The sequence below is a fragment of the Cavia porcellus genome, unplaced genomic scaffold, assembly GCF_034190915.1.
Source record: "Cavia porcellus strain 051 isolate PalLab524CR breed Dunkin Hartley unplaced genomic scaffold, mCavPor4.1 scaffold_19, whole genome shotgun sequence".
Classification (NCBI taxonomy): Eukaryota; Metazoa; Chordata; class Mammalia; order Rodentia; family Caviidae; genus Cavia; species Cavia porcellus.
In genome coordinates this window covers 15773637-15791244 of record NW_026947502.1, presented here as the reverse complement: position 1 = coordinate 15791244, position 17608 = coordinate 15773637, and the positions used below count along the sequence as shown (strand labels likewise).

General features: G+C 40.3%; 1 protein-coding gene across 2 annotated transcripts in view; it reads left to right on the top strand.

The window, feature by feature from the left end:
* Atp10b (ATPase phospholipid transporting 10B (putative)) overlaps nt 1-17608 on the top strand; it is a 306922-nt gene that overhangs the window by 100284 nt on the left and 189030 nt on the right. The window contains exon 2 of one of the 2 annotated variants that reach the window (XM_063230738.1): nt 7278-7325. The exons of the other annotated variant lie outside the window; for it this stretch is intronic. The gene's annotated coding sequence lies outside the window, so the exon portion shown is untranslated. The remainder of the gene's footprint in view (nt 1-7277; nt 7326-17608) is intronic. 2 annotated transcript variants of the gene reach the window in all.

Genomic DNA, 17608 nt, shown 5'->3' with positions numbered 1-17608 from the left:
GTATTAGATTGTACTATTCTTCACAAAAATAGCTTCGTTATATTTGTATCATAGCAATACCTGTAACTTGGCCTTACTGTATATGTGTGTTTTCCTTTTCCCTTTGGGTGACCTAATTGATATGTTAATCAATGCTCTCCTCTGTAAAGAATTGTAAAATCTTACCTAATTGATATGGTAACCATTGTTGCCCTCTATAAATAACAGTTGTGGTGCTAAAGTAAGGTAACTAAGGTTGTTAACTGCTGTTAGACTTCTCTATTCTTTGCTAAGAAGAACAAGATTTCTTCTTATCTAAACTTGCTTGTATGCAGGGAGACTTGCTTGTTAGCACAACCCTTACCTGATCTTGCTTTTCCCAAGACATGTAATCGCCATTTCTGTTTGCACCACACCCTCATCCCCTTCCTTACATTGTGTGACCAGCAGCTGTTTGTGGATTTACAAGATAAAAGCCCTGACTTTTAGCTGTCAGGCGCGCAGTCTCCAAATTGGCTCCTGGAGGCTGTGTAACCAGGCCTGGCTTAAAATAAAGCCTTTGCTCCCCAAATTTTAATTTCTTGCTTCCTTGGATTTTATACCAGGGTCCGAGTTATCACAATCTCCTAAAGAAAATTAAGACCTGAACTTGGAACCTAAATTTGAACTTTAACTGATTACCAGTCAAATTGCAGGATATCTATTTCCAGGAACTGATCTTGGTGGTTAGGTTTTTCTCAGGCATTGTTTTGAAGTAGAACTTGTGTTTTCTTTTCTTGGGACACTGGATAAAGGGTGTAGGCTCAGGAAAACAAAATGATCAGTTATTCATCATATTGACTAAGCACTACCAGGAACAAGATAGTGCTACTCTGCATTCAAGATGGTGAACAAACCCCATTCAGTTAGTTCTGTCATGGAGTTCATTATCTAATGGGGAAAGATAGGCACTAGACAGAAACCTCACCAAGTAAACATGATTTCCATTTGTAATAAGAGCTACAAGGAAAATATCAGACATTTGCTTGCTGTTTAGCCCATCTGCAGCCTGTGACTGGTGGGCGTGAGTACTATAAACAGAGGCTTAAAGATGCCTACAGCATGAAGGGCTCTGTGAGCCATGAGAACAAGTAGAGCTCCTGTAGGATCGATGAGACAAAATGAAGTTGTGTTACAGAGAATGGCACATTTCTAGAGGAAAAGAAGCATCGTATTAGTCCCTAATCAAGTTTGTGTCTTTGCAATCTCGATGGGCAGAGAATCTGTGTTCACTAAAGGACCCTTCTGGGGTTCTGGTGGATACTGGGCCACAGAACCTGGGGAGGCTAGGGTTGTACAGATTTATGTCAAACTCCCCTAAGAACTTCTAGAAGGGATGCTAGGAGACTCTGAGGACTGAAAAAGATTCTACAGCATTTAAGTGCAACCAAGGTCTAGCGAATTGTGCATTACAAAACCTAGTAAGAATCAAACAGTTGAAGAAGGAAGAGGTCAGGGAGGAAGAGAAGGTGAAAGGGATGCAGGGAAAGAAGAAAAAGCAGAAGCAGCAGAAGACCAGGCAGTTGAGAGATCTGTAGGACTCAATTGCAAAGTTGTTCCAGAGCTTTCCAGAAGTAGTTCTTTACCTGAGCTTTGAAGTATAGATATTTTAAACATGTTTCTTCAGCTTATAGCTTCTTTCTCAAACAATGGCTAGGAAATACTTTTCCACTCATATTGTACAAAACTAAGAATAAAAGAGGAATTCTCTATCTTTGCTGAATCCACTGGAAGAAGAAAATAAATCAAATATAAGTTAGGACTATTAAGCAAGATCTGAGTTTCTACTCTGGAAACAATATACTCCCTGTAATTTATCAATCCAAAAGTATTTAATCAGCACATACTTTGTGAAAAACAGTACAGTAAAGTTAGATTAAAACACTAACTTCAGCAAATATTAGTAAGCGAAATCCAAGGTCTACATATTTTATCTATATGAGAAGGACTAGTTTCTAAACCTCTGTGTTTTTTCAGTGTTCTCATCAATAGAATAGGAATAATATCTACATGTAGATGAATTCCTGCCACGTAGAAAATGCTATAGAATTGTTACCATTATGTATTATCATTTTCATCATTATACACCATGCTTTACTGTATAATTGCATGTAGTCCTTATAAGATTACCACTAATAAAATTGTCCACAATGGAAATAATGTTTCTCTTTTATAGATGAGAAAACCGAGCTTAGAGAGACAAGGAATTAACTAGACACTCAGCTACAAGGTCACAGAGCCAGAATTTGAACCCATTTCAGACTATAACTATTACCTTGAAAAGATAAGATTATATGAAATAATGTGTATAACCATCAACCAAGATTATGACAGCTCTCACAGTTGTCATCATTATCAATAATGTCCATTTTCCTTCTTAAATGATAGAATCAATATGCAGCATTTGACTCATTAAGTGAAATACCATTTTTGCTTCAGTTTTAAAATCTATCTTTGTGTGTGTGGGTGTGTGTGTGTGTGTGTGTGTGTGTGTGTGTGTGTGTGCATGTACGTGTATGTACGTATGTATTGTATGTATGTATTACTGGGGATTGGACTGAGAGTTCATGAACACTAAGCAAATGCTCTACTACTGAGCTACAATCCCAGCCCTCAAAAGTTCTTAACATTTGCAACAAGTGAGGTTCAAGAGGTTGAAACAACTACTCAGAAAAACTTACCTTCTTACATAAGTGGACACCATTAGTGAACCCACCAATTGTATGCAAAAAGGGAAATTACTTTCTCCAGGACTCTGAGACTTCTAAAAACCTATCAGGCTGTGTAAAGCTGTGCTCTTCAGAACCTTCTGGCTTTTGTTCTATTTCCCTATTCATCGATGTTTTTTCTTGAGTTGGCTATTTTTCCACAAGAGTTAGACAACAAGCATTCATGAATGACTTGATCTTCAGTGCAACCGAACACCTGAGCCAGTCATCCAGTGATTTCTGGGCACACTGAAAATTTTGTTGAGATTTAGAGGTGTTTGTTCTCTGTTCCTTAAATAAGTCCTTTTTACAGCAATGTCAGCAAAGAAAAATCAGCATTAATTAACATGATTTCAGGAGGTAAAAGCAGGAGGATAAGGGACAACACATGGCCTGGCTATGCCTCTGGGGAAAAGGAGCTAAATTCAGAATGCATAAGTAGGCTTCTGTTTGCTTAAAACTAGGAGGGCAATGCTTTGAAACCCCAGGTGGCTAACAATAGAGACCTTTCAACCAGGGGCAAATCTTCAGAGTGCTTAGTCAGTAGGCAGTTACATTGCCTTGAAGAAAGATGTGCAGATGTGTTTTGAACATTAGGACGTTTCCTTTATTTGATAAGCCTTTGTAAAACATAAATCTAAAAAGTAAATCAGCTCCTATTATAGCCCAACACCTTCTGATGGATTCCCATTTCACTAATAATAAAGCACAGCCTTTCCTTGCCCTTTGCATTAGTTTCCCAGGGCTGTCATAACAAACTACCACATCTGGTAGCTTTAAACAAGAATTTATTATCTCACAGTTCTGGAGGCAAGTATGAAATAAGGTCTCAGCAGAGGCCTCTCTGCAGCTCTAGGGGAGGTAGTGTCCTAACATCTACTGATGGCCAGCTGAGCTATGTGCTCCTACCTTTACCATATGTCACTCTCATCTCTGTCTCTTTCTATGACTTTTATCCCCACGCATGCCTCTTTTCTCTTATAATTGGCATGTCTTTTGATTAGAGCCCATCTGAATTTAGTATAACTTTATTTTGACAAATCATATTGACAAAGATCTGACTTTCCAATAAGGATGGATGATGCTAGCTTTTAGGGCACATTAACCCATATCTTCCCTGCCCACTGGCCAGCTTCCCCAGCTGAGCCTTAGCATAGTAACCTCCTTTCAACTCCCTGAGTGAACCTCACCTTATCTGAACTACTGAGTCCTAGTTGCCCAGCAATGTACTTCTTCCCTCCTCTCAGCTCTTGCCCTGGGTGGCTCCTTGTCACCGTTCAAGGCTCAATTTAAATGTTTACCACCTCAAAGAACCCTTCCTGCAGCCACCCTATCAAACCATCTCTTCCCATTATCTCTTCTCATCACCATACTTGGTTTCTAGTGTCAATCACCAGGTCAATCCCCTCTGTTCTGTACACACACACACACACACACACACACACACACACACATACACATACACATGTTTTCTTGGCTTTCTCAGCTTTCTCACTAACATGTAAGCTTGTCTGCTTGGAGTTTCATTAGATTTTTTTCTCCTCCTTATTTGGGCTAGCACTTTATAAAGTTCCTGTGAGGTGTTATGTACTAAATGAATAGTTGATTAATAAACCATCAATAAAGTTACATGCAAAACTAAATGCTCTGTAATTTGGAGGGTATGAGGTCCGTGAAACATAATCTCTGCCCTCAAAGTGTATGGGCCGGAGAGAAGAGCATAGGGAGGATACAAATGATTCTAAATTAGAATGCACTGAGTTCAAACAGAGAGGGACTAAACAGGGTCCCCCAGGGAACTGGGAGCACACAGCTCAGCCAAGCTGGCAGTCTCGGGGGAGTGCAGGGACGCAGGAGGGATAAACATGGAAAGTTGCTTTTCAGAGCAAAAGGGAGCTGGTATTGATGCAAAAAGCGAGAGTAACTGATTGTGTACGTGGCCGTAGATAACCTCAGGGGCACCTGGCACATGTGTGCATGGAGTCTGGGGAGCCACGTGGAGAGGGTAGCTAAGCACAGCTGCTGTCAGAGGTGAGGCATTCAGGGGAAGATACAGCACATGATGCCTTTCCCAGCCAGGGCCTGAAGCCCCATGTGCTCACTGAGTTCTGGCACCCACAGGCAACCTAGGAGGGTCTCCTGGCCACCCTGGGGTGTCCCAGTAGCTGGGACAGGTTGGTCATGCCAGCTTTCTTAGGTTAGTGCTTCTCTCCCTGTAGTTCCCAACCTGAGAAAACTGTTAGTTTAAGCTCCTGGCTAAACGAAGTCCAATATTCCTGAGACTGCACTGAACCTTGGTTCCAAGAGACAGCTGGCTTCAGAGAGCTGTCTTTTCTGCCTTTTTGTCCCACTCATTCTGCTCTGCCTTCTGGTAACCAGGTGCAGGTGGGTGGCACCTGGGTGAAACATTCTCTCTCAAGACTCTCACTTGTCATAAGAGGCTACAATCAACCATATGTCAAAGGAGAGGGAAATCGAGTATAGTGCCACACACATAAAATATAAAGTGTTCCTGTAATTTGCTGATTAAAATCCTGGTAGAGGAATGGCCTTCAGAAAGCACAGTAAATGTCCAGCAAGACAGCACACTTAGGTTCCTGAGGATGTGATTTTAGAGGTTGAAAAATATCATTTTAAAGATCATTTCACAGAGAAACTGCCACATACAACCAGTTACTGTTAGTTACTATTACTGCTACCTTTATTATTAATACTAATTAATACTTCTGTATGGCTTGTGGAAGTTGCAATTTCCATACTACTGAGGACAAGCCTGGGTACTCCTTAGATTCTGGTTGAGATATTGGCTGAAAGAACTTGGAAAGGAGTAGAATGAACATTACTATAAATGAAATAAAAAGTGGAATGTAAGAGCATAATTATTAATTATGCTGCTCTAGGTAGAGGAAATAGAGGTTTCTGTGAAAGTTAGATAAGCTTTGAAGGAGCACCTATAAAAAAGGCTAGAAAAGACATCAAAAAAATGGCATCAGAGAGCTCGGGTTTTAGCTTAATAGCACAAGCACCTGCCTGGCAAGTGTGAGATTATGAGTTCAATCCCTGGTACCAAAAAAAAAAAAAAAAAATGGCATCATATTCCAAACATAACGCCTTAAGAGGCCAACAATCTTGGCATGTGCTTGGTAAGTTCAGATGGCCAGGATGGTGGAACTTAGACTTTGATGGAGAAAGTGAATGATGTAAGATCAGAGAGGTAGACAGACACCAGTTCACACCTTGTAACCCAGATAAAAGAGAGGGAATAAAATTCAAAGCAATTGAATTAATTATTTGTGGTGGCAGAGGAAGTGATTTAATTTTCACTCTGCCACATCATTCTATGCAGAACAGGGTATAAAAGGGCAAGAGTAAAGCAAAGAGAACCCAGTAGGAGTCTGCACCAGAGGTCCAGATAGCAGATGGTGGAGTCTAAAATTGGTCAGCATCTATGAAAATGGAAGTGAGCGGCCAGGGACACAGCTCAGTGGCATAACTGCACCTGTCTGGCAAGTGCAAGGTCCTGAGTTCAATTCCTGGTACCAGGAAGAAAAAAGAAGAAACTAAAGTGAGAGAAGGCCCTCATTTGGGTTTTGATCAGTTTTGAAGTCTATTTTTTTCTATCTCTTACCTAAATCTTCTTTAGCCGCATGGACCCTCGTAGTCAACGTGACCAGAACATAGCATAGTGACTCTGAGTGACTTTGCATAGACAAATCAAAAGGCTCAAGGTTAGCCAGTGTGTGAAGCACCTGGGCATGAGCTGCAACACCTTCCTTCATAAACGGGTTTGACCAGCCACTCTGGGTTCTGACGGCCATTACTACCCTCACTTCTCCAAAACATGGCATGGGTTCACAGACACACAGATGGACATTGTACTTGATGCGGTTGAATTATAGTAAGTTCACTGGTTTCTCTCTCACGGGGACAAGTTGATGTTTATCAGTGAGGTGTCTCTTGACACAGAACTTTCTCCAGTCTCTAATTATACTCACAAAGACATAACAGCAGGTAGGAGATAGAGGCCAGGTGGTCATCCATGATTCAAACCACCCAATACTTCCTTTAACCAAACTTGGTAAGACTAGACTGATTGAAACCTTCTCAAGGTACTTTTCCTATTTTCATGCATGGATTCCTAGTTCTCAATACGGCCCTTGTCCTGGAGCAGTCAGTTTGAATACTTGGAGGATTTGTTCTCCCTCTCTCCTGCCTTCTCACCTTTCTCCCTGTCCTCTCTGGGGCCAGCCACACAGCCCTTACTTCCATTTCTCAAACACATGGAGGTCTGTTTCAACTCAGGACTTTTCTGTTTTGTAGTTGCCTGTGCCTGGAGCACTATTTCTTTCTGTCCTTATGCAACTGCTTTCTTCCTGAATTCAGGTATTTTTATTAAATATGATCTTGCCTTAAAGCTCTTCTCTGATCAGTCTGAAGCCTCATTCATTTCCTTCTCTATTTTTTATCTTCATGGCTTTATTCCTTTTTCTAATCATTTGTTTGTTCACTTCTGTTTTACTCTATTCCCTTCTCCCTCCGCTGGAACCAAAGATCCTCGAGGAGAAAGACCTCAGCTGCCTCATCTGCTCTGCACACAAGGTGAGAATGGTGTCTCTGCATAGGAGACACTTCAGTAAAAACTGGTTTAATGAATTAAGTTAGTGCTACAGCCTTCAGCAGTATGCCTGCTATCCTGTTAAAACCCTCCCATGCACTTCATACCCTCATCAATTTACCCTACAAGGAAGTGTTTACCATTTTTGAGCATTGTATAGCTATTTATATCTGAAATCAGACATCAAAAACAGGCCTGCCTGATATTCAAGCACCTTCTCTCTATTCCCTTTCTAAATTGCAGTATTTTGAAAACAGATAGAAATCACAGTAAAATAAGATGGAGATAATTTTCAATGTTAAGCCCCTTTTTACCTATTAATGACCTACTCAGCATAGTATCACTCATGCATCCAAGATGTACAAAGCATCTTTTCTTTTCAATACACTGTGCCAGATGATGAGAACTCCCTGGCTAAGGAGTGATGAATGGTGACCAGTTTCTTTTTCTATTTACTATTTCAACAAATGTGTAGTGAGCATCTACTTTTTTTTAACCAGAAATCGCACTCAAGACCTTGCACTTGCCAGGCAGGCGTTTGTGCCACTGAGCTATCTTCCCGGCCCAAAGAGCACCTACTATGGGCCAGCCACTATGGTAGAATCAGGCCTAACCACACTCTCTCTTTCAAAATTCTGTGCCTGCCTGTCTGTCAGAGCCTGCCACTCCATTTTCCCACTAACTATTTTTTTTGGCTCCACTTTTCAGAAGCAAAAATCATCCATCTGTGTGGCAAAACATACTGCCACAGCTTTCTCTGGCACTGTATCATCTCAGGGCAGTGGTGATCAACCAGGAAAGAGCTCCTCTTGCATTTTAAATACTAAAATTTCAAAAGAGACTGATAGCCTGAGACTGGGCTCTTGTGACTTCACTTCCCTGTGGGAAGGAATGCAGCACTCCGAAAAGCCAGACCTGCATCACCTCTTGTCCTCTGCAGTCAGCAGTTGCGTCAGAACCGTACGCACAGCAGACAGACAGTTGCACAGAGGAAGTGTGAGGGGACACCTGCTCAGATGTGATCATTTATCAGCTGCCCACTAGATCTTCATAAGTAGGGATAGTGGCTGTGTATTAGCTAAGGTTTCAGTCCTGAGACCAAACAGAAAGTCAACTTAGTGGAAGAGAGGCTTCTTTTGGCTCAAGGACTCAGAGGCTCAGTCCATAATTGGTTAATTCCAAGGCAGAAAAATGTGGAGGAAATGATGTGGTCAGGGAAATCTACTCCTTTCAAGGCAGCAGAGAAAGCAAGGAACCAGAGAAGAAAGTACCAGAGGACAGAAATACCCTTGGAAGCCAGGTACCCCACGATCCTCCTTCTCCCATCAAGCCCCAGCTTCTGACAAGCTCATTCAGCTATGAACTCAGCAATGCAAAACCCACTGGATGAAGTTAGAGCCTGAGGGTCCGCTGAGTTCCTCAAAGCCCATAACCTGGCAGACAAGCCTTCAGCACAGTGAGACATTGGGGGCACATTTTGGATTCTGACCATCACAGTCTACCCTGCCCATCACTGTTTCCCTCATGCTGAGGACACCTCCTCATCTTTGGACCTGTGAAATGATTTTTAAAACCATTTCATTATCAGAAAAACTTTTGCAATGTAACATACTTCATAATTGATGGTTACAACAAACATGGTGGAAGCCTGATGAGCTACAGGGTGGGAATACTAATACTTAAGCTACATAATTTACCAAGGTCCTCTGATTAAATGCTATTTATTAGGTTGTGAAAAGGCTTTGAAAAGCACTAAACAATGTACAAACACAAGGCATTTTGTTGTTAATCGTCAGTTAGAAAATGAACGCTCAGCAGAATTGCCTAAATAGACTCCTAAAGGAGTATGACCAAAACAAATGGAACTTTGCAGAGAAAGTATCAAGTGACAAGAAACACTTATGCAGCAGAAGAGGATTTTCTAAAATGATGGGTTTGAGAGGAATGAATCAGCAGTGCATGCCAGTTATTATTTAAGAAGTCTGAAGATACTCCTGATTAAAAACATTTTCAAGTGTGAGTTCAATAAAAATAATAAAATTCTAGGCCCAAACCTGCTTAGCAACTGTGAATAACCAGCATGCGAAAGTCTGAGTCTACATTTTGACCAGTGGAGACACCCTTAGGGCATAACAAGGGAGTGCCCATTGAATGCTTCAGGGCGCATGATTTTAGGTTACCATCCTGGAAAAGGACAGGAGAAAAACAAGCCACCTTTCTGTCCAAGAAAGACCGGTTGTATTCATCATGTGAAGGTCTTACGGTGCAAACAAAGCGCTGCCATGGAACCATGTACAGCATTTTGAATGAGTGAGTTTGTGTATCCTTCGTTGCCCAAGGTCTAGGGGCCTTAGACAGCTCCATGAGGTTATCCTGCGTCACAATCCAGCTAATTCATTCTGCCATCCCATTACATATTTCCCATCTCTGGGTCCAGGATGGCTGCTACCTCCTTTTTCAAATGGAGAGACAAAGAGACAGAGTTCAGACAGGTATGTTCATCTTCATGGTGATGACCTAGAATTTGCAAACGTCACTCCCCCATATAATCTATCAGCCCTAACATAGTTGCAAGGTCACAACTAACCACGGGGGAGATGAAGCACTAGTGTCTCTAGTTGGACAGCCATGTACCCACGTAGCTCTTTGGGGTAAGGCAGAAAGACTATTCCTCAAAGGAAGGAGGACTATAGCTAGTCTAGGACAAAATAGCATCTTCGTTATCCATGGATCATGTGTATCTTGAGTTCATGCCATGTTTGAGGAATTGTGAGAAATCCATCTGTTGTATGAAATGATGGCCTGAAAGGCTATGGTTGTGCACAGAAATAACTCACCACTAAAGTGGAGTGTAATTGTGGTAAATGTAAATCCAATATTATGAAAGTTTAGTGAAAGGAGAGATAAGTTCCCTCTGAATAGAATTTAGGAAAAATTCCTGGATAAGGGAAGATTTTAAATGAGGCTTTAAGAATGGATAAGACTGGGATAGACTAGAAACTGGAATTGAAAAAGTATGGGAAAGAAAGGGAAAGAACCTCTGGACAATGTGGAGGAATAAATTACACACCAGCCAAAATCATTTTCGTAGCTAGTAATCCATTGAGTAGCAACATATCAAGTAATCCTGCAGAAATGACCACAAAAAGCTAATAGTGCTGATGAGTGTCTCTGAAAATCCATTTGTTGCCATTTTCTTAGTAAAACTCTGGGCCTACCATGGTGACATATGCCTATAATCCCAGCACTCAGGAGGCTGAGGCAGGAGGACCACGGTGAGTTTGAGGCCAGCCTTCACTACATAGTAAGAACCTGCCTCAGAGAAAGGAATAATCCAGCACTTTTTGAAACTTCGTAATTGTAGACAATAGCCATATATTTAATGTTCTGATGTATATACATTGTATATTGATCAGATTAGAGTAGTTAGCAAGTTATCACATCATGAGTTTAGCATTGCAGTAAGAATGGTCCAAGTCCTCCATGTTGAAATATGCAACACCTTAGCATTAATTGTATTCATCCTAACACCATGCCGTAAAGCACTGGAACTTAATCCTCCTACTTCCTTATAAAGATTTCCTTGGCTCTTCACTGCTCGGTTGACAACCCTCTTTGTCTTCCCCTTCTCTCTCTCTCCCTGGTCTCATTGTTCTACTCTTTACATCATGAGATGATTTTCTTGAGATTCCGCATGTGAATACAATCATGCAGTGTATGTCTTTCCGGAACTGGCTGATATCACTTGACATAATGACTTCCAGGTCCATCCATGGATCCATCTTTATGTTTGAATATTTTTCCAGGGTAGACATGTACCACAGGTGCTTTATCCCTTCATCTATTTTTGGCCATTTAGGTTAAACCCAAGACGTGGCTATTGTAAACATGCGTGTGCAAATGTCTCCTTGACGAATGGGTCACACGATAGTTTTAGTTTTAGATTTTTAAACAACATCCAGACTATTCCATGTACATAGAGGTACTAACTTACCTTCTCACGTATAGCATATAATGCTCCTTATTTTTCTTGGATCAATACTTGTTTTCTTTTGTCTATTTAATAACGAGAATTCTAACTGGGATGAGTAATATTTTAGTGCTATTTTACTTTGTATTTCACTTCTGTTGAGTGACACTAGTATTTTTTATTTATCTGTTTTGGATATCTATTAAAGGCTTTAGTCCGTTTTTTAATTAAGTTATTTTGTTTCACATTTCTGTGTAATTATTTAAATTGCTTATCTATTCTGAATACTAATTCCTTGTCAGTTATGTAGTTTAAAAATATTTTCTTCCATCTTATAAACAGTCTCTTTGATCTGATGATTGTCTTTACTGAGTAAAAACTCTTTTTAGTATAATGAAATTTCATTTCTCTATTTTTGCCTTTGTTTCCTGTTTTTTGTGTCGCATGTTTAAAAAAGAAAAGAATCCTTACCTGGGCCAGTGTTGTGAAGAATTTTCCCTGCATTATCTCCTAGCTGTTTCACAGTTTGGAGTTTTACATGAGTCTTTAATCCACTTTGAGTTGAGATATAGATAGATATAGATATAATATAAATATAGATATAGATATATACATGAAATAGGGGTCCAGTTTCAGAGAGTCCCAAATTTCAGTTGAGTAGATTGAGCTTTCCACAGAGTTGTATGTGACCAAGTTTTAACCAATAAAGTAGAAGTGAAATTATTGCAATAAAAGTACTGTAGTATCTTCCTTAAAAAACACAATTCCTTCTCCTTTTTCTTTTTTTTTTTTTTTTTTTTTTTTTTTTTTTTTTTTTTTTTTTTTTTGAATTTAGAAATTTATTCTGAAACTCAGCTGCCAGGTCTTCATTCATGCAGTAATAAACCATGTAACATTATAGATAGACTTGTTGCATCTATTTCAAAATAACAGTTGGTTCATGAGTTACCCATTGATGTTGCATTTGCTAAAAGAAACACCAGTTCACCAGCAGAGTAACTATTTGCAAGAACAAGTGGAAATTCCTGAAAAAAATTGTTGCAAATTCATAATACAAAATGTATAGCACAATCCTCAGATTTCAGAAGGACATAACATTGGCCTCCATGGTAAATTGATAACTGATGGGCAACTTGTAACAACCAGCTGAACTGAATCAGCATGGTTCTGAGGATGGATGGCCCACCTGAGGATTGTTGCCAAGACAAAAAGGAAAAGTGGAAAGGAAGAGTTTAGCTTTGTTGTTTCTCTGTGGTGTTGGTTCTCCTGCTGCCATAGGTTCTCCTGGAGGAGCTTGTTGAGTCTCTTCCCTGCTACGAACTTGGCTGTTCTCATTATCAGAGGATCTTGGGACCTTGTTGTCACTGAGAATGGCTGTGGTTCCCTTTGGGGGACCTTCTCCTTTTTCTATTGTTTTGAATTTGTATGTGACAGCTAGACCTCTTGGAGCTATTCTGATGAGAAGAATGAGAACTTCAGAAGTGGCAGAGTAGAGGGTTGCTGCCTGCAGAAGGTGACTGAAGAATCACAGTAATGGAAAACTCTAAAATGCGTGTCTCCAAATAATGACAATAGTGATAATACTTTAGATGCATAATCAGAGAAAAATTTGGAATTTTTGTCACATTCACTTGTACTTCATTCTAGTGAATAAAGGCAGCTTTCAAGTTCCTCTTGCTTGTAAGCCAAATTTAAAAATGGAAGAAAGTACACTCCTTGATGGTATTATTTTCTTCTTGTTACTATAAGAAATTGCCACAAATGAAGCAGCTTAAATAACACAACTTTGTTTTTATATCTTGTTCTATAAGAAAGAATCCAGTGTTATGCACAGATACCAATTCCTCACAAGGAACGTAACCATTATGTAATGCAAACATGTACTTATAAAAAGTAAAAACTGAAAAACAGAGGACAATTTCTGAGTGTAAATTAGACTACAATAAATGTGTTGAAATGTAAAAAATAAGTGTGTTATTTTTTTTCAAAACAAAAGGAAGAAAGGTAGGCGGGCAGTCCAGGTGCCCAGCTGACCAACAGGGGCCTCATGAGTCTAGAATTAAGTTGTTGCAGAACTGTGTTCCTTTCTGAAGGTGATAAGGGAAAACCCACTGGCTCTCTCATTCAGGCTACTGGCTGAATGCAGCCCCTGCCACTGTGGGACTGAGGCACCCTGTTTCCTTGCTGGTTTTTAGCTGAGGCCTGTTCTCAGCTCTCAGTGGCTCTTGTGTCATGGTCCATTCCTCCATCTCCAGACCAGCAAAATGTGTCAAGTAGTTGTCATTCTTCACATCTCTCCTCTGGTTCCATCATCACAGGCATCTGATGATCCCTTTCACCTTCCTTTTCCACATTTAAGGACCCATGTGCTCATATTGTGCCCACCTGGATCATCCAGCTTGGGATCTCTATCTCAGGGTCTGTAACCTTAGTTCCATCTGCAGATTTCCAATGTGTTACAGATTCAGTTGCCAGAAATTAAAGCATAATATCTTTGGAAAGCTATTATTTTTCTTACTTTGGTCAGAGAGTCTGATATTCTCTCAGCATCCTTATTTTCTTGTAAATTTAAAATATTGTTTCAGCTTTCCTCCTAATTTACAGGTGGAATAACCCAGGGAAAACTTATCTCCAGATACATACATATTACCCAGATCAGTCAGGAACCTTGCCCCATTGTAACTCGGAAAATGTAGTATCTTTGCTCATTCCTTATATATAGTGTGTGTGATATACCAGCTCCAAAAAGTCATCTCACGGAGGTTCCTAGGGCTTAGTTTCAATCCTAATTTGATGAATGCTCAAAGTAATTATCTCAGGTAAGTGTGGGGTGAAGACGTAGTTTTATCAGGGTTAAAATGAGGGTCTTTCTCTAATTATAAGGCTAGAGCATAGAGGAGTCTGAGCAACTTTGGAAAAATTACTGAGATTTGTAAAGTAGGTTACAAGGTACGAATTCCTCATAGATTCTCTCAGGTTAAGGTTGAGGGTAGGTTTGGGAAATGGAAAATCATAACAAAGGTAGTAATTCCAGAGAGAAGGGAAAAAAGAGATAAAAATACTCCTTGAAGAAAATAAGGAATGAGTGCCACCCAAATTATCTGGGTGGATCTAAGGAACAGTATCCTAATTAGTAGTCCTTTTTCTGCCTAGGTGTTCAACTAAATATCAGCTCTGGCTTCATCTTCCTGGTTTCTCTCTGTATGCTTGGGAAATGGAGGCGTTTCACTGTGCCTTTTTGGAATGTAAGCTTTCAAGGAGAAAGGAACTTTGTTTACTATAGCTGTTTCCTTTATTTCCCTAGCTCTCACAGTACTTTTTTTCACAGAATATTCAATGTATCTATATTTGCATAAGTAAATTACAGATTGACTGGTTAGTTGAGGGGAACCCAAGTGCATTACTTTTTGATTACCACTGGACAAAATTACCTAGTAGTTAAAGCTTGCACTTTGAAATCAGACATCAATTCAGGTCTGACCCCTCCCTGTCTTTTATTCTGTCATCATGTTCCCCCAGGAACCTACTTGTTGCTATTTCCTGTGCATAACTTGTACTCAATGATTACTATTTAGCTTTATGAGGTTTCATTGAAATAATAGATAAAAAGTGTTTAGCACAATGTTTAGAGCTCAAATTAGTTACCTTTTAGTATCAGTGGAAACCCTCTGCTCCTGCAAAAGTGATCTCCTCTAGATCTTCAGATTTAATTCCTACTGTATCCTTCTGCTTCTGTCAGCTGATCTAAACCCCTAGCATTTCATGCCCAGCTGTAAGTACATGTATGCACACAAATGGCGTAGGAACCAAAGGCAATTTAAATGTCATTTTTTCCATGAAACCAACTCTTACAGCCCTAGCCAGAAGATATTCCTGCACTATAGAATGCTTGAATACTGATTAAGTCATTTTCATATTTTCCCATAACTGCCTTACACAGTATCTGGCATAATATAGAAATCTAACACATTTCGGATGGATAGATGGATGCATAGATGCATAGATAAAAATTCAACTTGGTTATGTGCACTGGCAGCTCCACAAGGACTTATTATTTCTCCACCCCTGACTAGTCAGCATAATGCATTACCCATGGTGGGTACTCACTGAAGGTTGGCTGGATGGGAATGAAGGAAAAGAAAAATCAAAAAAAGGAAGTGAAAACCAATAACCACCTGAAATCATTCTTCTTCCAGGGCCTCCTTTTGAAAGGAGTTATTGAGTAGAGAAACAAGGAGCTGACAGCCACTCTCTGGACTCTCTCCCAGGGCCTTTTTAGAACAGGAAAGTTAATTATGGAACCAGATTAACAGTTTCTTTTTTGATACAGTCAAAGTAAAACCAGCAGGATGCAATTTAGCTCTTCCCCACTTTCCAAATAGCAGCAAATTTTCATACAAAACAAAGAGACACTTGAATTGCAAATTACTTAGAGAATCAGCTAGCAACCCCAACGGAAGAACATTCTGCAATTTTCAAAGCCAGGCTATTGCCTTTTCAGATTTAACCATGTCGTAGGCCCTTCGCAAAAGTATGGACATCTTGATGCTTCAACTCTAGACCAAGTGAAGAGGAGATACAATTTCGTCAGGTTTCCTGGGGCAACCTAGTGTCATTTTTGCTCAGAATATTGTTCTCTCCCCCAGGTCATCTCTAACACTTAACTCATGGAATGAGTCTCCAGAGGTCATCTCATAATTAGTGGTAAGAGCAGATGTTCGTGGGGAGTCAAGGGCAAGTGACAAGGCTGTGTGAAGTGGAGGTGGAGTGGAGTGAGCCACAAACCCCACTGTTTCCACTCAGGAACTCTGGACCATTACTGATCGTTGCTGGATAGTTCTGAAAACTCTGTAAACTGGATTATTAGTTGAAATATTTTTAAGCTATTGCATCTAATCAAAAGGAAGAAAGATACATGCATAGATCAATTATTTATTGGATGTATCCTGTGCATTACCAGTTTATAACTTCTGACATAACACAATTTCTTTATTTAATACACAGGGAAACTGAAGTCATCAGAAGAAAGTAACTTGTAAAAGATCACAGAGTGGTCCCCTCCATCGCCTAGTTAATTATACCACAAGTCTCTCTCCTGTCCCTGCCCCTGGAAAGACATACAGCAGATTCATTATTCATAAGAGCATTTTTAAACTTTTTTTTCTGAATTAAATGAATTACTGTCTTCTGCAGAGAATTCAGCAAACATAAGAAAATCAAACCTCACAGTAGTGCCATTTTCTTTGTGAAGGGACTGGAGGCTGGGGTGGGAACCTAGCTGCTTCCAGACACAGCCACTGGAGGCCAAAGTGGCATTGCAATTGAGTTAACCCAAGTAGATGCTAGGAAAATTGAGGCAGGGGCTGAAAGCACACATGCTTACAGCAGCCAGGCAGGTGGCGGAACTCCAGAAGCAGCCAGCTGGGAACCGTGGAAAGTGAAGGAAATGTGCTCCATTTAAAGGATGCAGACACTGCTCAGACTCACCCAACATTGCCATGGGTGAATGCAGATAGTGTTGCAGCTGGCCTCAGCTTTTCTTAAAAGGTCTGGAATCTAACTTTTCATGTGAATGTTTTCAGTGTTTAAGTAGAGACTCATTGACACTGGCCAATAAGTCCACTGGGTAAAGAGCTTGCTTGTGATCAGTCCAGTCCCCATTCAGCAGAGAAAGGGCTGATCTGGAGACCACCGAGTCAGGGGTGGGACTAAGGAACCCACAGCTGATTGTAGGCTTAGGGTAACAGTCCTCTGGGGAGCGAGGGCTGTCACCCAAGCCAGCTTCAGCAGAGCAGACCCTCTGGGGGACTTGCTCAGTTCAAAAGCAGAGAGTGTATCCTTTTAGTATGTGAGTGTGAGTGTGTATGCATGCGTTTGTATGATCTTTGCCTTGTTAAAATAATTTAGATGATCTCTCTCCGTATCTCTGTGAAGAGTGCTCTGTTTTCTGCCAAGAGAGTGATGTTTTAAAGTCAGCAAAGACTGCATTTCATTCATCAGTGCTTTGTATTACTGTAATGAGTCAGCAAAGAGGAATTTGGTAGAAAGGTACCCTTCAGCTAGGGACCTGGACCTCCACCCTCTAACCTTCCTGAGCTTCCATTTCATACTCTGCAAAGTGAGAATTAAGATGTTTGCCCTATCTCCTGTATAGATGAGAATTTGTGAAAGAGAGAGACAAAAATCTAACAGGCTTTAGAAAAAGTAAATAACTTGAGCATGAAGGTATATGTTGACTCACTACTGAAAAGTTCAAGCATTCAATCATAGCTGAATCTAGAGGCCTGAGTGGTGTCA